General features: G+C 41.5%; 1 protein-coding gene across 7 annotated transcripts in view; it reads left to right on the plus strand.

Moving 5' to 3' along the window:
* Positions 1 to 1,648: 1,648 nt before the first annotated feature.
* The window catches only part of ITSN2 (intersectin 2), a 158,168-nt gene continuing 139,559 nt past the window's right edge, over positions 1,649 to 20,257 (plus strand). For 3 of the 7 annotated variants that reach the window (XM_050753554.1, XM_050753561.1, XM_050753562.1), the window contains exon 1: positions 2,013 to 2,245. The gene's annotated coding sequence lies outside the window, so the exon portion shown is untranslated. Of the gene's footprint in view, positions 1,763 to 2,012; positions 2,246 to 2,579; positions 2,712 to 20,257 lie in introns of those variants that run through there. The other 4 variants (XM_050753560.1, XM_050753563.1, XM_050753558.1 and 1 more) reach the window with 3 other exon arrangements.

Here is a 20,257-nt window from a genome sequence, read left to right on the forward strand (position 1 = left end):
ACATCAGTTACCGGTGAAGTGTGCAATGCGAATGAGGCAATGTGCTCAAGATTGCTATCCTTGGCCTGGGTAGTTTGTTTGTAGATGGGGACAGATTGGCTGGTCCCCAGCAAGTGAGGGGCCTCCTAGACTGATACAAGAGTTAGGCCTTTCTGTGTCACTGAGGCTCGGGACCTGTTTGTCAGGTCTTGGTCAGGTTCTAATCGAAGAGTTAGGAAAAACACTGAGTGTGAGAGCGGGAAAAGCCTGTTTATCGTCATCGAAGTTTGGTAAATTCCTTGTGAGCTGGCTGGCCAGTTCAGATGGGCCTGGGTTTGGAGCCATTTCACCTTCACCTGCCTCAGCAGGTAAGGAATGAAAGGATGCCATGGGGTAATTTGATCTACACAGATCAAATCATGGGGATATGAGTTATGGACCCCGGACCAGCCCTCACCCTGCTTCTAAAAGTCAAAAGAAATCTTGGGTCTTGGCGGGGAGTGGTGGCTCACACCTGTAATCCCAGCACTTTGGGAGGACGAGGTGGGCGGATCACCTGAGGTCAGAAATTGGAGACCAGCCTGGCCAACACGGTGAAACCCATCTCTACTAAAAATACAAACAGCTGGGTGTGGTAGTGAGTGCCTGTAATCCCAGGTACTTGGAGGCTGAGGCAGAAGAATCGCTTGAACCTGGGAGGTGGAGGTTGCAGTGAGCACAGATCAATTGCACAGATCGCGCTACTGCACTCCAGCCTGGGCAATGGAGTGAGACTGTCTCAGGAAAAAAAAAAAATAGAAATCTTGGGTCTTATATCCAAAAATCTTGAGTCTTACATTTGGTTACTTTTTTTTTTTTAGACAGAGTTTTGCTCTTGTTGCCCAGGCTGGCGTGCAGTGGTGCAACCTCAGATCACTGCCTCTCAGGTTCCAGCGATTCTCTGCCTCACTCAGCCTCCCGAGTAGCTGGGACTGCAGGCGCCTGCCACCACGCCCGGCTAAATTTTGCATCTTAGTTTCACCACGTTGGTCAGGCTGGTCTCCAACTCCTGACCTCAGATGATCCAACCGCCTCGGTCTCCCAAAGTGCCGGGATTACAAGCGTGAGCCACTGGGCCCAGCCGACATTTGGTTACGTTCATTTGGTTACGTTCATACACTAACTCCTCCCTCACACAAATCAAAAGAAAGCCTTTCCCTTGACGGAGCTTCTTGTCAAGGGCAAGCCTTTGGGATACGGTGGCGACTTGAGTTGAAGCCTGGTCTTTTGTGAGGAGACCAGGAACCGGGAGGGGAGAAAAGAAACAAATTCTGAGTTTGACCTTGGCCTTTCCCTTGGCGAGGGGTGGGGAGGAAAGTTTAGCTTCGTCGTGCTAGGCTCTACGGGGACAGAGTCTTCCTACTGTGTGACTAGCGTAGAGGATGCTCCTTGTGGGCGCTCCGCGTGTGTTATGGAGGAGGGCGAGGAATGGTGAATGGATGATAGAGGGTATGGTTAAGTCCTCCAGGTCCCTGAGAAGGGTTCAAGAGGCCTGTAACAGACCCATGGGCAAGGGTGGGATCGACCTCCTTCCCACCTTCCACCCCCCAATTCCCAGAGAATTTGTGCCCCCACATCAGTGAAGAAAACTTCGGCGAGTGAGAAGGTTCTAGGGAGAGCCCCGTGGCGGGGTGCAACAGGGATGTGGCAGGCACTGCTTGGGACTTTCCAAAACACCGGGGTCTGCCGTGGCAGGAAAAGCACCACCCAAGCTCAACATGTCACCTCGGAGAGGAGGAGCCAGGTGGGTCTCCGCAGCTCCAGGAAGGGCTGCCGGGTCTGGGGCTTCGGGGCCTCCCCGAGGGCAGAGAGGAGCGCTTCGGACCCGACCGATTCGGAGCAGACTTTCAGGGTTCAGTGCCCCGGAACTCCGGGGGTGAGGAGCCACGCCCGGGCAGTTTCGGGCTCCGGAGGGTGGGGAGTCGGTGCCCGGCAGCGGGCGGGCCGTCAGCTGCCCGGCCCGGCGCCTACCTCCCCGCCCCCCGGCTTCCTGCGGAGGCCGCGGCCGCCATGTTGTTGTGGGGCTGAGGCGGCGCCCGCGGAGCCCTGAGCGGCCGTGACAGGCTACGCAACAGGTTCGCTGGCGGCGGCCTGACGACCAAGCCGGCTGCAGCGGCGGCGACGGCGGCAGAGCAGGGTCTCCCGGCGGCTGCCCGCGCCCAGACTGCCGGTGCTGAGGAGCGCGGAGTCGTGCTGTGACGTGCAGGAGGCGCGGCGAGGGCGCCAGGTGGGTGAAGCCGCTAGCCGGGCTGCCGGAAGGCGCGGGGCAGGTGCGGGCGCCGCGCCCGCTGCCGGGAGGCTCCCCCGGCCGGGCTGAGGCGGCTGCGCGCTCCGCACGACGGGGACGGGTCCTCGGGAGCACGGGCGGCCCCCGAGCTAGGCCCCTGGCGGGCTCGGCCGTGCCGGGCGGAAACCTCCGGCCCCGGGTTCCTTCCCCTGCCGCCCGGCCGGGGGGGACGCCGAAGGGGCCTGGGCTGGGCTGCCCCTTCCTTGCGGCCGAGCCCGGGTCCCCGACCACGGCCTCGTCTGGCAGGTGGCGGACGCCGGCAAGGGTCGGGGGGCGGCGTGGCCCTCTCACTTTCGGGGTGCGAGCAGAAGAGAGCTCTGGGGGCACCCGCACGCCTCCTCCGGGACCCATTTTATTTTCGCGGAGTTGGTTTTCCTTCCTGGCAAGGGTTGGTGCGGAATGTCAGGTGAGCCGCATCCCAGTGCGTCAAAGTAGCCCGAGTCACGAGAGGACAGTGGGCGGATGCTTGGCGTCCACCGCTCGCGTTCCTCCGGAGTTGGAAATGTTAAATTTACCTTCAGCGTTATTGACTTCCAGAATATACAGGAAGCACCGAGAGATGTAATCTCTCAGGCCAGATAAAGTTTATTTATTTATTTATTTTTTTAAAAAGACGTCTGCATGTGCATAGTGAGTGGGTAAACCGAGGCTGAAACTGCAGATGGCTTTGCATCCTGTAGAAAGATGCTCCATTTGGATTTATTAATTATGCGCTTTGTCGCTCCAGAATTACCAATGGCAAGTGTGCTTTATTTGAAACTTGTGTTAATACCGAAATAGGAATATGTTTTGATGAAGCCAACCCCGTTATGATAGGAATTAAGGTTAGCACAGAAATGACTTGCTTTGCTCTGTGCTTCTAGTTTGTTTCACAGTGTTTGCTTGCTTACTCAGAAATAGGCAAGGTGTGACTTGAAATTTTACGTTGTTAGCTCAGTTTAGGTAGCATAAGCTCTTGTAGGTTAAAGCTTCTTAAGCATTTCGAAAAATTGCCTCTCTCCCTGTGCTGGTGTGCTATGTTGTTAATCAGTGGTAAAACCTAAAAGCTACCTAGAAACATCGCATAAAACATTTACACGAATTAGTAATGACTTCCTTCAAAATTTAAAGATATTGACAACTCTGATGTGTTTACCTTGAGCTTTTTTTTGGTCCGTGCCTGTCAGCCTCTTGTAATTACAAAAGTAAATAAAGTGGATGTATTTGATGTTTTTGAAAACGTGGAAAAAATGTTCATTGCAGCTATTTTGATGTAGTATTAATAAGCAGTTGAAAAGCTTGCATTTTTTCTCCCTTCCATGTATTGATAACTATTCCCTGTGCCCACCTTTATAATGAAAGGTAAACTCGTCCGAGAAAACTTGACCTGTACAGAATTATTAAGCAGGGAGGTACCATTTTTCAATACCTCTCAAGGCTAAAATCTTGCTCTCTCCTGAATATGAGGAGGTGTATTAGGCATGTTCTGGGGATTGGATTAATAGTGTTAAAAAATTTGTATTTTCACAAAAATAGCACGTACCCGTCACCCAAACTCAGCAGCTTTCAAGAAGCTTTTCTTTTTTTTTTTCTTTCTTATTTTAAAAAATCATTTAACCTTATGTAGTTAGTGTATCTTTTTTAAAGAGTGGGAAATTTCGTATGTAACCTTAGGATTTTTAGTTTTAATGTAGAGTTTCACAAATTTCCATCTTTAGTAAGACAAAAGGATCACATATTGGCTGTCTCCTTCAACTATGCTTTGTTCAGTATAAAATACGTTTACCATGGTTGTCATTTATCGAGCACGTAACTGCATGTTAGACTCTATGCTAAGTGTTTTACATAATCATTTAAAGCTTACTAAGGCCCTAGGAGTAATTATTATCCTCCCATCAAAAAGATAAGTGAAATGTTAACCTGAAGTTTGACTACTTTAGGTCTCTGAGCTAGTAAGTACAATAGCCAGGTTTCAAACCAAGATCCTTTTAACTTCAGCACCTGTGCCTTATCTGGTATCGTCATCTTGGTTCATAAATTTAAAAAAGAGTTATATAGGTCGGGCACGGTGGCTCACGCCTGTAATCCCAGCACTTTGGGAGGTTGAGGCGGGCAGATCACAAGGTCAGGAGTTTGAGACCGGCCAATATGGCGAAACCCTGTCTCTACTAAAAGATACAAAAAATTAGCCAGGCGTGATGGCGCGCACCTGTAGTCCCAGCCACTTAAGAGGCTGAGGCAGGAGAATTGTTGAACCTGGGAGGCGGAGGTTGCGGTGAGCTGAGGTCGTGCCACTGCACTCCAGCCTGAGCAAGAGTGAGACTCCGTCTCAAAAAAAAAAAAAAAAAAAAAAAAAAAAAAAAAAAAAAAAAAGAGTTATATGGACGTTCAGTAAAAAAAAAATGTGTTGAGTGAAAGTACATATTAGTCCATTAGGTAGCATTTTTACATATTATATTTACTTGTAAAATATATTAAGTTGCAGAAATGATTCAGAATAAACAAATTACATTACCAAAAATGTGATATATTTATTACCATCTAACATGCATTTTCTTTTTCATTTTTTGGATTCAAGTTTTTTTAGTACCTTATTTATGGAAAAAAATTTGTAGAAAACTATTTTTGAAGAAAGGCAGACTTTCCTGTGCGCCGATTTTTTTTTAAATTAAAAAAATTAATTCTTAAAAAAAATTACTTCTTAAAAAAAAACAAAAAATAGGATACACGTGCAGAACGTGCAGGTTTGTTGCATAGGTATACATGTGCCATGGTGGTTTGCTGCACCTATTGACCCGTCCTCTAAGTCCCCTCATTTCCCCCCCCCACAACAGATCTTGGTGTGTGTTGTGCCCCTCTCTGTGTCCATGTGTTCTCAGTGTTCAACTCCCACTTATGAGTGAGAACATGCGGTGTTTGGTTTTCTGTTCCTGTGTTAGTTTGCTGAGGATGATGGCTTCCAGTTTCATCCATGTCTCTGCAAAGGACATGATCTCATTCCTTTTTATGGCTCCATAGTATTCCATGGTGCGTAGTATCACATTTTCTTTATCCAATCTATCATTGATGGGCATTTGGGTTGGTTCGGTGTCTTTGCTATTGTAAATAGTGCTGCAATAAACATACATATGCATGTGTCTTTATAGTAGAATGATTTATATTCCTTTGGGTATATACCCATTAATGAGATTGCTGGGTCGAATGGTATTTCTGGTTCTAGGTCCTTGAGGAATCGCCATACTATTTTCCACTGTGGTTGAAGCAATTTACATTCCCAGCAACAGCGTAAAAGCGTTCCATTTCACCACAGCCTCACTAGCATCTATTGTTTCCTGGCTTTTTAATAATCACCATTCTGACTGACATGAAATGGTATCTCATTGTGTGTGTGTGTGTGTGTGTTTTTCTTTTTTTTGAGACGGAGTCTCACTTTTGTTGCCCAGTCTGAAGTGCAATGGCACGATCCCGGCTCACTGCAACCTCCGCCTCCTGGGCTCAAGCGATTCTTCTGCCTCAGCCTCCCAAGTAACTGGGATTACAGACGCCCGCCACCACGCCCTGCCATTTTTTGTCTTCTTAGTAGAGACAGGGTTTCACCATGTTGGCCAGGCTGGTCTCAAACCCCTAACCTCAGGTGAGCCACCCGCCTCGGCCTCCCAAAGTGCTAGGATTACAGGCTTGAGCCACTGCACCATGCCCAGCCATCATTGTGGTTTTGATTTGCATTTCTTTGATGATCAGTGATGTTGAGCTTTTTTTCATGTTTGTTGGCCTCGAAAATGTCTTCTTTTGAGAAGTGTCTATTCATATCCTTTGCCCACTTTTTGATGGGGTTGTTTTTTTTTCTTGTAGATTTGTTTAAGTTTCTTGTAAATTCTGGATATTAGACCTTTGTCAGATGGGTAGATTGCAAAAATTTTCTCCCATTCTGTAGGTTGCCTGTTCACTCTGGTGATATTCTTTTTTTTTTTTTTTTTTTTTTTTTTTTGAGACAGAGTCTTGCTCTGTCTCCCAGGCTGGAGTGCTGTGGTGCAATCTTGGCTCACCACAATCTCTGCCTACCAGGTACAAACAATTCTCTTGCCTCAGCCTCCCGAGTAGCTGGGATTATAGGCATGTGCCACCACGCCAAACTTTTTTTTTTTTTTTTTTGAGACGAAGTCTTGCTGTTGTCCCTCAGGCTGGAGTGCAATGTTGCGCGATCTCAGCTCACTGCAACCTCTGCCTCCCAGGTTCAAGTGATTCTCCTGCCTCAGCTTCCCGAGTAGCTGGGATTACAGGCACCTGCCACCATGCCCGGCTAATTTTTGTATTTTTAGCAAAAACGGGGTTTCATCATGTCCAGGCTGGTCTCAAACTCCTGACCTCAGGTGATCCGCCTGCCTTGGCCTCCCAAAGTGCTGGGATTACAGGCGTGAGTCACCATGCCTGGCCTTTTTGTATTTGTTTTTTTTTTTTTAGTAGAGACAGAGTTTCACCATGCAGGCCAGGCTGGTCTGGAATTCCTGACCTCAGGTGATCCTCCCACCTCAGGCTCCTGTAGTGCTGGGATTATAGGCGTGAGCCACCGCGCTGGCTTGATGATAATTTCTTTTGCTGTGCTGAAGCTCTTTAGTTTAATTAGATCCTATTTGTCAATTTTGGCTTTTGTTGCAATTGCTTTTGGCATTTTTGTCATGAAGTCTTTGCCCGTGCCTGTGTCTTGAATGGTATTGCCTAGGTTTTCTTCTAGGATTTTATGGTTTTGGGTTTTACATTTAAGTCTTTAATTCATCTCAGGTTAATTTTTGTATAAGGTGTAAGGAAACGGTCCAGTTTCAGTTTTCTGCATATGGCTAGCCAGTTTTCCCAACAGCATTTATAGAATAGGAGATCCTTTCCCCATTGCTTGTTTTTGTCTTGTTTGTCGAAGATCAGATGGTTGTAGATGTGTGGTGGTATTCCTGAGGTCTCTATTCTGCTCCATTGGCCTATATGTCTGCTTTAGTACCAGTGCCATGCTGTTTTGGTTACTGTGTGCTGATTTTTTTTTTTTTTTTTTTTTTTTTTTGAGACAGAGTCTTGCTCTGTCACCCAGGCTGGAGTGCAGTGGCCGGATCTCAGCTCACTGCAAGCTCCGCCTCCAGGATTTACACCATTCTCCTGCCTCAGCCTCCCAAGTTGCTGGGACTACAGGCGCCCGCCAGCACGCCTGGCTAGTTTTTTGTATTTTTCAGTAGAGACGGGATTTTACCGTGTTAGCCAGGATGGTCTCGATCTCCTGACCTCGTGATCTGCCCGTCTCGGCCTCCCAAAGTGCTGGGATTACAGGCTTGAGCCACCGCGCCTGGCCTGTGTGCTGATTTTAAAGGCAGAATTCCAAGTGTGAAGTAGAAAAATAAGGATGTTTATAGTTAATTCTGTAAGTGGATAGATCTAAAGTTGAAGGTACATCAGAAATACTGTATTTTTTACTTGAGTTCATTTTTTGGATTTTGTAACATCCTACCGCTGTAGAGCGCAGACACTAATGTTAGAGTTCTCTTGGGTAAAGTGTGAATATAGGTATTCTTGAGGAGGAGAAACTGAACTGGTCTTAAAGGATCTGAGAGCAAAGAGGAAGTGGGAGAGGAAGGGAGGAAGCTGAACAGAATTAGGACAGTTACAAGAAATATGTATTTTCACAGCTCCAAGAGGGCAGCATATTTCATTTGCAGAATGTATAGTGTTATTTCAGGAGGTTCATTTAAAATATAATTTCATAGATACATCAGGACATAAAATGATTTGTTTACTTGTGGAGCTATTCAGCATGGATTATGGTAGACATTTAGTGGAATAGGGGACTATTACCAGAAGGTAAACACTCGTTTTAGTTAACTGTTTCATATTCTTTAGATCATTTTCTTCACAAATGTATATTCCTTTTAGATAAAGTATATGTGATTTTAATAAAAATTTCATTTATTTTCATCATAACTATAGAAGGTAAGAGTACAGCCTCTGAAGTTAGACCTCCTGCTCCCAGCTCTGACACCAAATAACTGTATAATCTTGGGCAAGTAACTTTAATTCTCTTCAGTTTCTGTTTACTCATGTGTGAAATAGGGAAACATTACCTAGCTCCTGGTGGTGTTATATGTAATCTAAAGTGCTTATTAGCACAGTGACTTCTGCTTAGTGTAAGTGCCTAATGTTGCCTATTATTTTAACTTGGTTCATTGAGAAATTTCAAACTGACCTAACATAGTTCTTATTTTGGTCTTTGTTTTACCCCGTGACTGGAAAGGAAATTAGCCTTTTTGCCCTTAATTTTTAATCTTACCATCGGAATAATCTATATAAGAGGGCTGGAAAGTAGGGTAGAACAGACCCACAATCCCACTGGGCTCAATTTCCAGATTTGTTTTTAACATTCCCAAGGAGCCTATGAAAATGTTTAGTGAGGCCTTCTTTAAAGTGTAATTTATCTTGGGCCAGCCCCACAGTTGGTGATGGCCCTGGGCCTGAGACCCTTCCAGGATGGGCCTGGTGATGGTATCAGTGATAACGAGGTAACCATGATAACTTGTAATGACTTGTAGTGTAGGGCTTGGCACTTAGTAAATATTGATGATGGATGGCTGCTGTTTTAATTTTTCATAATGATAAATATGCACATTTATATCAAAATGTAAGTTTTAAATTGTAAGAACATAAGCAGTTTCCATGTTATTATGTGGTCTAACTGAACTTGATCACAAAGTAGCTTTATTGAGATATAATTCACGTATCATATGAATTTGATTTTAAGTGGAAGCGTGATACTTTGGCTTAGTATATTCTTTTATTTTTGAACATGCATTTTTAGTTTTTTTCAGTAATTACTAATGCTGCCATATCTTTGTAATTAAAGCATTTCCCACATTTACTGTTATTTCCTTATGACAGATTCCCAGAAATGAAATTATTGCTTTACAGGATATGAATATTGATAGGACTCTTTTTTTTTTTTTTTTTTTTTGAGACGGAGTCTTGCTGTGTCTCCCAGACTGGAGTGCAGTGGCACAACATTGGCTCATTGCAAGCTCCGCCTCCCGGGTTTATGCCATTCTCCTGCCTCAGCCTCCCGAGTAGCTGGGACTACAGGTGCCCGCCACCACACCCGGCTAGTTTTTTGTATTTTTAGTAGAGACGGGGTTTCACCATGTTAGCCAGGATAGTCTTGATCTCCTGACCTCGTGATCCACCCGCCTCGGCCTCCCAAAATGCTGAGATTACAGGCTTGAGCCACCGCGCCCGGCCGATAGGACTCTTGATACATGTTTTCAGAGTGCCTTCCGAAGAGTTATACCAACATGTACTCCCATGGGCTGTGCCTGCAAGCACCCAGTTTCATTCACCTTTGCTAGCCCTAGATATTGGCCAATGTTTTGTTTTGTTTTGTTTTTGAGACAGGGTCTGGCTCTGTTGCCCAGGCTGGAGTGCAGTGGCGGGATCTCAGCTCACTGCAACCTCCTTCTCTTGGCCTCCAGCCATCCTGCCACCTCAGCCTCCTGCTGGGACCAACTAATTTTTTTGTAGTTTTTATTGAGGCAGGTTTACACCATGTTTCCCAGGTTGGCCTGGAACTCCTGAAGGCAGGTTTACACCATGTTTCCCAGACTGGCCTCGATCTCTTGAGTTCAGACGATTTGCCCCTGCTCAGCCTCCCAAAGTGCTGGGATTACAGGATGAGCCACTGTGCCTAGCCTTGTTTTCCTAATTATTAATGATGTTAACATTTATTAACTACTTTTATTTCTTCTGTTTCTTCTTTCGTAGATTATTTGAAGTTTTAGTGTTTTCATTATCTATTTTAATAGCCCTATGTACATTAAAATATTAACTGCTTATCATGTGTTGTGATTTTTCCCCATTTGTTTACCTTTTAAGTTTGTTTTCAAGGAAATTTTAAATATTTATTATATAGATGATACAGAATCTGTTTATTCTTTCTTTTGTTTTCTTGTATGGCTTCAAAACTTAAAAGTTGTCTTTGTTTCAAAGAGGCGATATTTTACTTGAAAGTGAAGCATCTATCTGAATTTCTTTCCCTCTGTACTTTTTATTCATGCCACGTAAATAGTTTTGCTGTAATATTTAGTCTTGATACGAGACAGATGACAATAGGCTAAGTAGTCAGGTCCCCTTGCACCCCTTATAGAAATGCAGGCTGAGTCACAAGCTATTCTTAGGTATTTTTATCCCCCTTTGTGTGGGTGAGTTGTCTTGTTCAGAGTTGTTGACTATTCTTCAAAAATTAGTTTTGATTTAAGTCTTCAATAGAATTTGAGTACTAACCACTTCGGTATTAGTTTACTATTCCTGTTCTTTTATGTCTCCTGGCTTATTGGTTGATCTTTTGAAGGCTAAACTCAACATTTATAAAAATCTGAGCTTATAATTTGTGCATAAAAATCTATACGGAGGTTGTTAAATTGCAGAACTAGAATTAAGAACTAAGTTTGTATAGAGAAGTTATCTTCTTTGAGGCTTTTAGGTCTTAATGCTTTGTATATTTGGGACCCTAAGCCTCTAGATAGAAATGATAACTTTTTTCTCAAATATTGATTACAGTGAGAAAAACAAATCCCTTTATTAATAATTGGTACAACTCTAATTTGTTTCAGTAAAACAAGTTGATTAGTGATTGTAATTAAAATAATGTTGAAATGATTGTTGTAATCATTATTTATGGACACCTTCTATGTGCCAGATGTTTTCCAGACGTGATATCTAGGCCTTAAAATAACCTGGCATTTAGGTACAATTACAGTAGTACTTGCTTATTGGCAAGGAATACATTCCAAAACCCCTAGTGAATGCCTGAAACCATGGATAGTACAGAAACCGATATACACTATGTCTTTTCCTGTATATATGTACCTATGATAAAGTTTAATTTATAAATTAGGCACAGTAAGAGATTAATAATAATAAATTGAACAATTATAACAATATACTGTTAACAATTTGACAGATATAAGACTTGTTCTTACTGTAGATCTTAGCAACCTCAGCATACAATTTTTTCCTTTCCGTATTAAGTTGAAGACTTTCACCGTTTCACTTAAAGGAAGTCACTTCTCCTTGGCATATCTGAATTGCCAGCCTCACTACTCTTGCACTTTGGGGTCATTATTAATCAAATAAGGGTTACTTGAACACAAGCACTGTGATACTGTGACAGTCAATCTGATAACTGAGACAGCTGCTAAGTGACTAACGAGCAGGCAGCATAGACACAGTGGATACACCCTGAACAAAGGGATGATTTTCGTCCTGGTTGGGACAGAGGAGGGCAATGCAAGATTTTACCATGCTACTCAGGATGGTGCACAATTAAAAATTTATGAAGTGTTTATTTCTGGAATTATCCACTTTATATTTTCAGACCGTGGTCAACCACAGGTACCTGAAACTTCAGAAAGTGAAACTACAGATAAGGGGGTCTACTGTATCCACATTACTTGGTTAGGAAATTGAACCTATGTCATGTGGAAGTCCACAGAGCTAGGAAGTACTTGCACTGGGATTCAAACTCAAGTTCCTCGGTTTGTTTGTCTTCTGTGCAGTTGAAAGGATGCTAACCTGTGCTTATTAAAGAATATTTTAGTGCCTACCATGTGGCTGACTGCTGGGCACTAGGTATTTGAAGTTAAAGAGCCATTCAGGAGCTCACAGTCTAATAGAAGTGGGGCAGGCATGAAAATAAAAATAACAATACTAGCTGGTATGTAGTTTAATGAGATAATATGAGACGAAATGGGACTGTGGCAAAGGAAGCTAGCATTAGTGGAAGTGTCGCTCAGAAGGTAGGTGGTTCCACAGGTGCAAAGAGAGGGGGCATGGGAATAAGATCAAATGGAGGTGGAGGTGGGAAGGTTGAAATACCTGGAAAGGTAGGCAGAAGGTAGAGCCTAAAACACCTTGTGTGTTATTTGAATAGATAAAAAACAGCTTTATTAAGATATATATTACAAAATTCACCCTTTTAAAGTTCATAGTTCAGTGTTTTTTAGTATATTCACAGACTTGCACAACCAGTATCACTATGTAATTTTAGAACATTTTCATCGTTCTTAAAAGAACCTCCTATATCCAATGGCAGTCACTTTCCATCTCCAACACCCCTAGCTCTAGGTAGCCACTAGTCTACTTTCTGTGTCTATGAAATTGCTTATCTTAGACATTTCATATAAATGGAATTATACAATATATGGTCTTTTGCGACTCACTTCTTTTACTTACCATAGTGTTTTCAAGATTCATCAATGTTATCGCATGGATCAATACTTCATTCCTTTTTATGGCCAAATAATAATTTATGGATGATATGGATATGCCACATTTTGTTCATTCATCTGTATTTGATGGACATTTGCTTCCACTTGGTTGTTTCCACTTTTTGGCTATTATGAATAATGCTGCTGTGAGCATTTGTGTACAGGTTTTGAGACACATTTTTATTTATTTTGGGCTCATACTTAGGGGTGGAATTGCTGACTTACATGGTAACCTATGTTTAACATTTTGAGGAAATTCTGAATTGTTTTCCGAAGCAGTTGATCTATTTTATATTCCCCTCTAGTGAGGTATGTGGGTTCCAGTTTAGGAGGTTCATTTTATGCTGTTGGTAAGCCATTACTCAGAATCACAGTGGAAAAATTGTTGAAAATTATTGGCTTAGATTCGTGCTTGCTCAGTATTGTCCAAGACACACACTAGATCAGAAGCTTTTCCTAATGGATAATGAACCAGAAAAACAAGTTGTCCCTCATTTCTCAGGGGTTGTTGTTATTCCATTCCCATAACCTCTGATATTTATGTATTAGAATAGGCTGCCTACCAATAATCTGAGTTACTAAGGATTACTGAAGTTTAGTATTCACAAACTAAAATTAGCCGGCTTCTAGAACTTACTGAGGGCTCTAGTTTAGTTTTCTTCTAAGAAATCTGCCAGCTATACCATGCTTTGGCAGCACTAGAAAATTAATCCTATACATGCCCACACTCAGAAGATATTATTTTCACTGCATCAGTGGTGTTGTCTCAAATTGGCTGTGGTTCCAATTGCTGTTATTTTTGGATGAATATAATTGTAGAATTAATGTTACATTAAAATTTTTGTGGACCGTTTTGCTCTTGTGTGCTTGTTACATTGCTACAATTCTTCATTAGGGAGTTATTTGTGTACTAGAAAATGGGAGGAGGTAGGAAGGTTAGATCTCTTGTCCTACTTAGGTGGGTGATGGTTAGAATAGTTTGGGAGTGAGGCTGCTGCTCTGCCTATGGAGTAGCCATTCTTTTATTCCTTTAAAAAAATAGTTTGGGAATGAGTGGATTACATAATTGGAAGGGTCTTTCCCACTTATCTTTTTTTAAGAATGAGGGTTTATGTATGTTATTAAACATTTAAGCTATGGAATACATGAATTGTCTGAAAGTCTACAGTTGGCTTTGGAGGTGTGAAACCTTCGGAATGATGTGCCAGACTTTGTACATTTGTGTTTTTCCAGGGAGAACAACCATAGGTTTTATCAGATTAAAAAAAAAAAAAGTCCATGACCATCCAAATTAAAGAATTCAGGTTGATGAAAAGAATTTGTAAATTTGTGGTTTGAAATCTTTGGGGGAAGTGAGACCTTGCTTTGGTTAGGTGGTGGTATGAGTGAAGGATGTTTTCTGGGTATGCTCTTGGTTTTAGTGTAACAAATTCTGTGTTACAATATCTCTATTTTATTTTTTCTTGGTAATTTTTTTCCCTGTTAGATTTTGGAGTTTGCTTTAAACAAATCCTCATTGCATGTTGATGATGATGTTGATGTTGATGATGATGATGATGATGATGATGATGATTGTTGTTGTAGGGACAGAGTCTCACTATGTTGCTCAGACTGGTCTCAAACTCCTGAGCTCAAGCTGTCGTCCTGCCTTGGCCTCCAAGAGTGCTGGGATTACAGGTGTGAGCCACTGCAACCAGCCCACATTTATTATTATTTTATGTTTGCTTTCTTGGATGTTTCTTTTGATGTTATATTCAAAAGTGCTATTTTTGTGCAGCGATAGTATGCTTTATTTGTAGCAATTGAAGTATATTGGTAATTAAAAAAAATTTAATTGGCTTGATAGCATAGGAAAATGGACAAATGCTTTTCTGCCCATTAGCTGCTACTTGGAATTTCTTTACTCTTTTGTTCTGTTAGCCTTTTGGTTGAGATCTGAAACTGCCAATCACAGAAAAAAGTTATTCACATGCAGGCCCTTATGGGGTGTGGCATCGGCTCTTTGTTGCCAGGCTCTTTCTGCCCCTGCAGTAGGGTGTGTTTGTTGTAGTGTACTTTTGCTCTGTAGTTTTTAGCACAAGATGTAGCATGACTGGATTTGAGATGAAATGGTAATTTCAGTTAAATGCTTTTAGTAAAAGAGACTTGTTATTTATTATCATTTATAATAGACTGAAAAATAGACAAGGGCTGCTGGGTGCTGTGGCTCATGCCTGTAATCCTAGCACTTTGGGAGGCTGAGGCGGGAGGGTCACTTGAGGTCGGGAGTTCGAGACCAGCCTGGCCAACATGGTGAAACCTTGTCTCTACTTAAATGTCTCTACTAAAAGTACAAAAAATTAGTCAGGCGTGGTGGTGGGCACCTCCCACCTACTTGGGAGGCTGCGGCAGAATAATCACTTGAACCCAGGAGGCGGAGGTTGCAGTGAGCCAGTATTGCGCCACTGCACTCCAACCTGGGCAATAGAGTGAAACTCTGTTGCAAAAAAGAAAAAAAAACAAAACATAGTGTTTGAAAAACTGGTTGTAAGTTTACCATAGACTTCTCTTTACTGAAGAGTAAGATCTTTACTAAGATCTTAGTATTTGTTTTTTACTTTTACTTTTTATTTATTTTTATAGATACAGGGTCTCACTGTTGTCCAGCTGGAGTTCAGTCTCATGTTCATAGCTCACTGTAATCTCGAACTCTTGGGTTCCCGTGATCCTCCCACCTCAGTCTCCTGAGTAGTTAGGACTGTAGATGCACACCACCCACCACACCCAGCTAATTTTAAAATTTTTGGTAGAGATGGGGTCTCACTACATTCCTAGGCTGGTCTTGAACTCCTGGCCTCAAATGATCCTCCTGTGTTGGCCTCCCAAAAGCGCTAGGATTACAAGCATTAGCCTCCGTGTTTAGCCTTGTCTGTTTTTAATCACTTAACATTTTGGTATATGTGGTTCATGTAAGATTTAAAAAAAAAAAAAAAAAGGAATACCCAAATTTGCATTCATATTCTACAATTTTTTTTTTTTTTTTTTTTTTTTTTTTTTTTTTTGAGATGGAGTTTCGCTCTTATTACCTGGGGTGGAGTGCAATGGCGCAATCTTGGCTCACCTCAACCTGCAATTCCCGGGTTTAAGCGATTTTCCTGCCTTAGCCTACCGAGTAGCTGGGATTACAGGCATGCACCACCACGCTCGGCTAATTTTGTATTTTCGGTAGGAATGGGGTTTCTCCATGTTGGTCAGGCTGGTCTCAAACTCCCGACCTCAGGTGATCCACCTACTTCAGCCTCCCAAAGTACTGGGATTACAGGTGTGAGCCATAGCGCCTGGCCTACAATTTGTATTTTTTTAAAAAAAATTTGCGTTATATGATAAACATTTCCTATCTCCTATAGCCTTGAAATTATCATTTGTAATAGGTAAATAATATTCCGAGTGAATATAACTTTAATTTTTTGCTTCTTTCTCTATTTTTGGATAAATTAGCTTATTTGTATTTTTTCTAATATTGGTAAAACTGTACTGTGCATCCTTGCAATCTATTTTCCTTCTTTAGATTTTTTTCTTAAGATAAATTTCTGCAGGTTGCGGTGGCTCATGCCTGTAATCCCAGCACTTTGGGAGGCCAAGGTGGGCAGATCACAAGGTCAGGAGTTCAAGACCAGCCTGGCCAATATGGTGAAACCTCATCTCTACTAATACAAAAAAAATTAGCCGGGCGTGGCGGTGGGTGCCTGTAGTAGCAGCTACTCGGGAGGCTGAGGTAGGCGAATCACTTGAAACCAGGAGGTGGAGGTTGCAGTGAGCCAAGATTGTGCCACTGCATTCCAGCCTAGGTGACAGAGCCAGACTCTGTCTCAAAAAAAAAAAAAAAAAAAAAAAAAGATAAATTTCTATATGGATCCAGTGGGTATTTTGTTTTTAATGAATGTGGTCAAAATTAGAGGCACATGTTTACCTATACTCTTCTACTTCTGAAGTATTTGCTTTTTATAAAATTGATAGGGCTGGGCGCGGTGGCTCAAGCCTGTAATCCCAGCACTTTGGGAGGCCGAGACGGGCGGATCACGAGGTCAGGAGATCGAGACCATCCTGGCTAACATTGTGAAACCCCGTCTCTACTAAAAAAATGCAAGAAACTAGCCAGGTGTGGTGGCGGGCGCCTGTAGTCCCAGCTACTCGGGAGGCTGAGACAGGAGAATGGCATAAACCCGGGAGGCGGAGCTTGCAGTGAGCTGAGATCCGGCCACTGCACTCCAGCCTGGGCGACAGAGTGAGACTCGTCTCAAAAAAAAAAAAAAAAAAAAAAAATTGATAGGCTTAATTGTTTTTTAAACAGTTTTAAATTTAGAGAAAAATGGAGCAAATAGAACAAAGTTCCCATATATATCCCTTCATGCATCCCACGCATGGTTTCCCCTATTATTAATATCTTAGCATGGTATGTTTGTTAGAAATAATGAACCAATATTGATTGTATTATTAACTGAAGTCTATGCAGTATTTCAGTTTCCTTAGTTTTTACTTAATGTCCTTGTTCTGTTCCGGGTTACCACAATCCATTTAGCTGTCATGACTCCTTAGACTCCTCTTGGTTGTGACTGTTCCTTAGACTTTCCTTGTTTTTGATGACTTTGACAGTTTTGAGAGATTACTGGACAGATATTATAGAAGATATATAAATATATTGTGGGTATATTGGAATTTGATGATTTGTCATGCTTGGACCACGTTAATGAATTCTTAGGAGAAAGATCACAAAGGCAAAATGATACTTTCATCTTATCAAGAGCACATACTGTCTGCATGGTTTATGACTGTTGATGTTGACCTTGACCACCTGGCTGAAGTAGTGTTTGTCAAGTTTTTCCTCTCTGCAGTTAATCCCCACCCTCCTTTCTGTGCTATACTCTACGTAGCCTTTTGCCTTTCCATCTTTATGGGCTGGGATATAGTCTTAGGGGTCATAGAGATAAGAAGGGTAGACACTGCTAGACATTGCAAGTGGTGGTGGTAGAAGGGTAGTGCAAACAATTTGGACTCATATCCATTTCTTCACTCCAAAATAAAATCCACCTAGATCAGGTATGTACATAAAACCCCTAAATCATAGAGGTACTAGAATAAAATATAGGACAATTTTCTGGTATAAGACTTGGTATGAGACAGGCCTTTCTTTGTATGACAAGACACTCACTTTATGACTTTGTATGGCAAGTCATAAAGGAAAGATAAATTTAAATTGGTATAATGAAAGATGCCCTAAAATTAAAAGACAAACAAGCTAGATTAAAAGCATTTGTAGCATATGTTACAGGTAAAAGCTTACTATTAATATAATATCTATTATTGTAATACATAGAAAAAGATCCATGGATACAGGTCATGTTGTTAACAACATTGGGTAATTTAAGAGACTTATGGGGAAGGGTGGTCAAAAGAAATTGACTTTATTTGTATGTTTTAAGTTTTTACAATGAGATATAAATGTATTACGTGTCTATTAAAAAATTAATTTTGATCTATCCATCCTGTTGAATATTATGTAGAGTTGAATATGGTATTTCTGATGGGTATTATCTTAGAAGAAGGTTAAGACAATGTAAAATACATATGGATATATATGCATTTATATAATATGTAAAAATAGGCTGTGAGAATGTACTTCAATGGCTGATACGGTTATCTTGGAGATGGTACTGTGAGGTAATAAAGAAGACTGTCATGTTTTGTTCTTCATAATTTTACATTATTTGAAGCCTTTGCTTTTAAATTATTTGTACAGTAAAAATAAAAATATAGGGGAAAAAAAGGCTGAAATGGGGGAAATCTGAGCTCTGACATATAAAGATGCTATAGACCCACATTATCCCATACAGTAGCCTCTAGCAACATGCGGTTAATCAGCACATGAAATGTGGCTAGTTCTATATTGAGAAGTACTCCAAGTGTGTAATAAGTGTAAAAGCGCCGGGCGCGGTGGCTCAAGCCTGTAATCCCAGCACTTTGGGAGGCCGAGACGGGCGGATCACGAGGTCAGGAGGTCGAGACCATCCTGGCTGACATGGTGAAACCCCGTCTCTACTTTAAAAATACAAAGAACTAGCCGGGCGAGCTGGCGGGCGCCTATAGTCCCAGCTACTCGGGAGGCTGAGGCAGGAGAATGGCGTGAACCCGGGAGGCGGAGCTTGCAGTGAGCTGAGATCAGGCCACTGCACTCCAGCCTGGGCGGCAGAGCGAGACTCTGTCTCAACAAAAAAAAAAACAAAAAAAACAAACAAACAAAAAAAATAAGTGTAAAAGCTGGAGTTTGAAGGCTTAGTACAAAAATGTAAAATGCCTTAAGAATTTTTATACTGATCATATGTTGAGATGATAATATTTAGATATGAACTAATTAAAATATATTAACACAGATTTTACCTGTTTATTTTTACTTTTTATGTATTTTTTTGAAACGGAGTCTCACTCTGTTACCCAAACTGGAGTGCACTGGTGTAGTCTAGGCTCACTGCAACCTCTGCCTCTTAGGTTCAAGTGATTCTCTTGCCTCAGCTTCCTGCATAACTGAGATTACAGGTGCCAGCCACTACACCCAGCTAATTTTTATATTTTTAGTAGAGACGGAGTTTTACCATGTTGGACAGGCTGGTCTCAAACTCCTGACCTCAGATGATCCACCTGCCTCAGTGTCCCAAAGTGCTGGGAAAGGCATAAGCCACTGCGCCTGGCCTAATTTTACTTTATAACATGTGGCTACTAGAACATTTAAAATTACATTATGTAGTTTGTGTTGTATTTCCATTGAGCAGCATGCTATAGAAAATGGACAAAATAAATGAATAGGCAATTCATAGGAGAAATGTACATGATAGATATATGAAAGATGCTGAGTTCCCTAATGATCAGAGAAATGAAAATTTAGAAAAAATTTGCCTCTCAGGTTGGCAATATATAAAATAATTGTTTATATCAAATATTGGCAAGATTATACAGAAACAAGTATGTTTACATACCAGTGGGAATATAAAATGGTACTATTAATAATTTTGGAAAGCAACTTGATACCCATTAATTCTACTTCTAGAAGTATTGTCCTACCTAAATACTCAGTGTATCTATGAGGATGTTCAAAGTAGTATGGTTTGTTAAGCAAAAAATTGGGAACCGTCTTAATGTCCACCAATGGGAGATAGCTTAATTTCTGGTACATCCTGTAATAAAATGCTGTACACCTATTTAAAAGGATATGATTGATGTGTTATATATTGCTATGGAAGGATATCCATAATATGTGTAATGAAATTAATAGAATATTAATTGACTAGCATAATTTTATTTGGGTTTGAAAATAACATGTTTGTTTATATATGCATCAAATAAATCTGGAAAAACAAATACCAAACTGTTAACTGTGGTAATCAGGACTGGGTCTTCAAATTCACCCCTCTTCCCCTGTCTGTGGAGTCTGCTTAGTAAGTTTTTCATGTTTGAGATTTTTGTGGAGCATGTGCTTATAAATTACATGTGTTTGGAGAAGAAAGCTTAGTTAAGGGAAATAATGTTTGTGGAAAATTGCTTAGAGGAAATGCAGTATATTACTGGTATAGGTACTCTAAAATGTCTTTTGAATTAAGTCAGAGTTAGAGGGTTGTGTCTCTAAACCCCATCTTATTGGTGTTATGCTATCAGCCTG

The sequence above is a fragment of the Macaca thibetana genome, chromosome 13 (genome assembly GCF_024542745.1).
Source record: "Macaca thibetana thibetana isolate TM-01 chromosome 13, ASM2454274v1, whole genome shotgun sequence".
NCBI lineage: Eukaryota > Metazoa > Chordata > Mammalia > Primates > Cercopithecidae > Macaca > Macaca thibetana.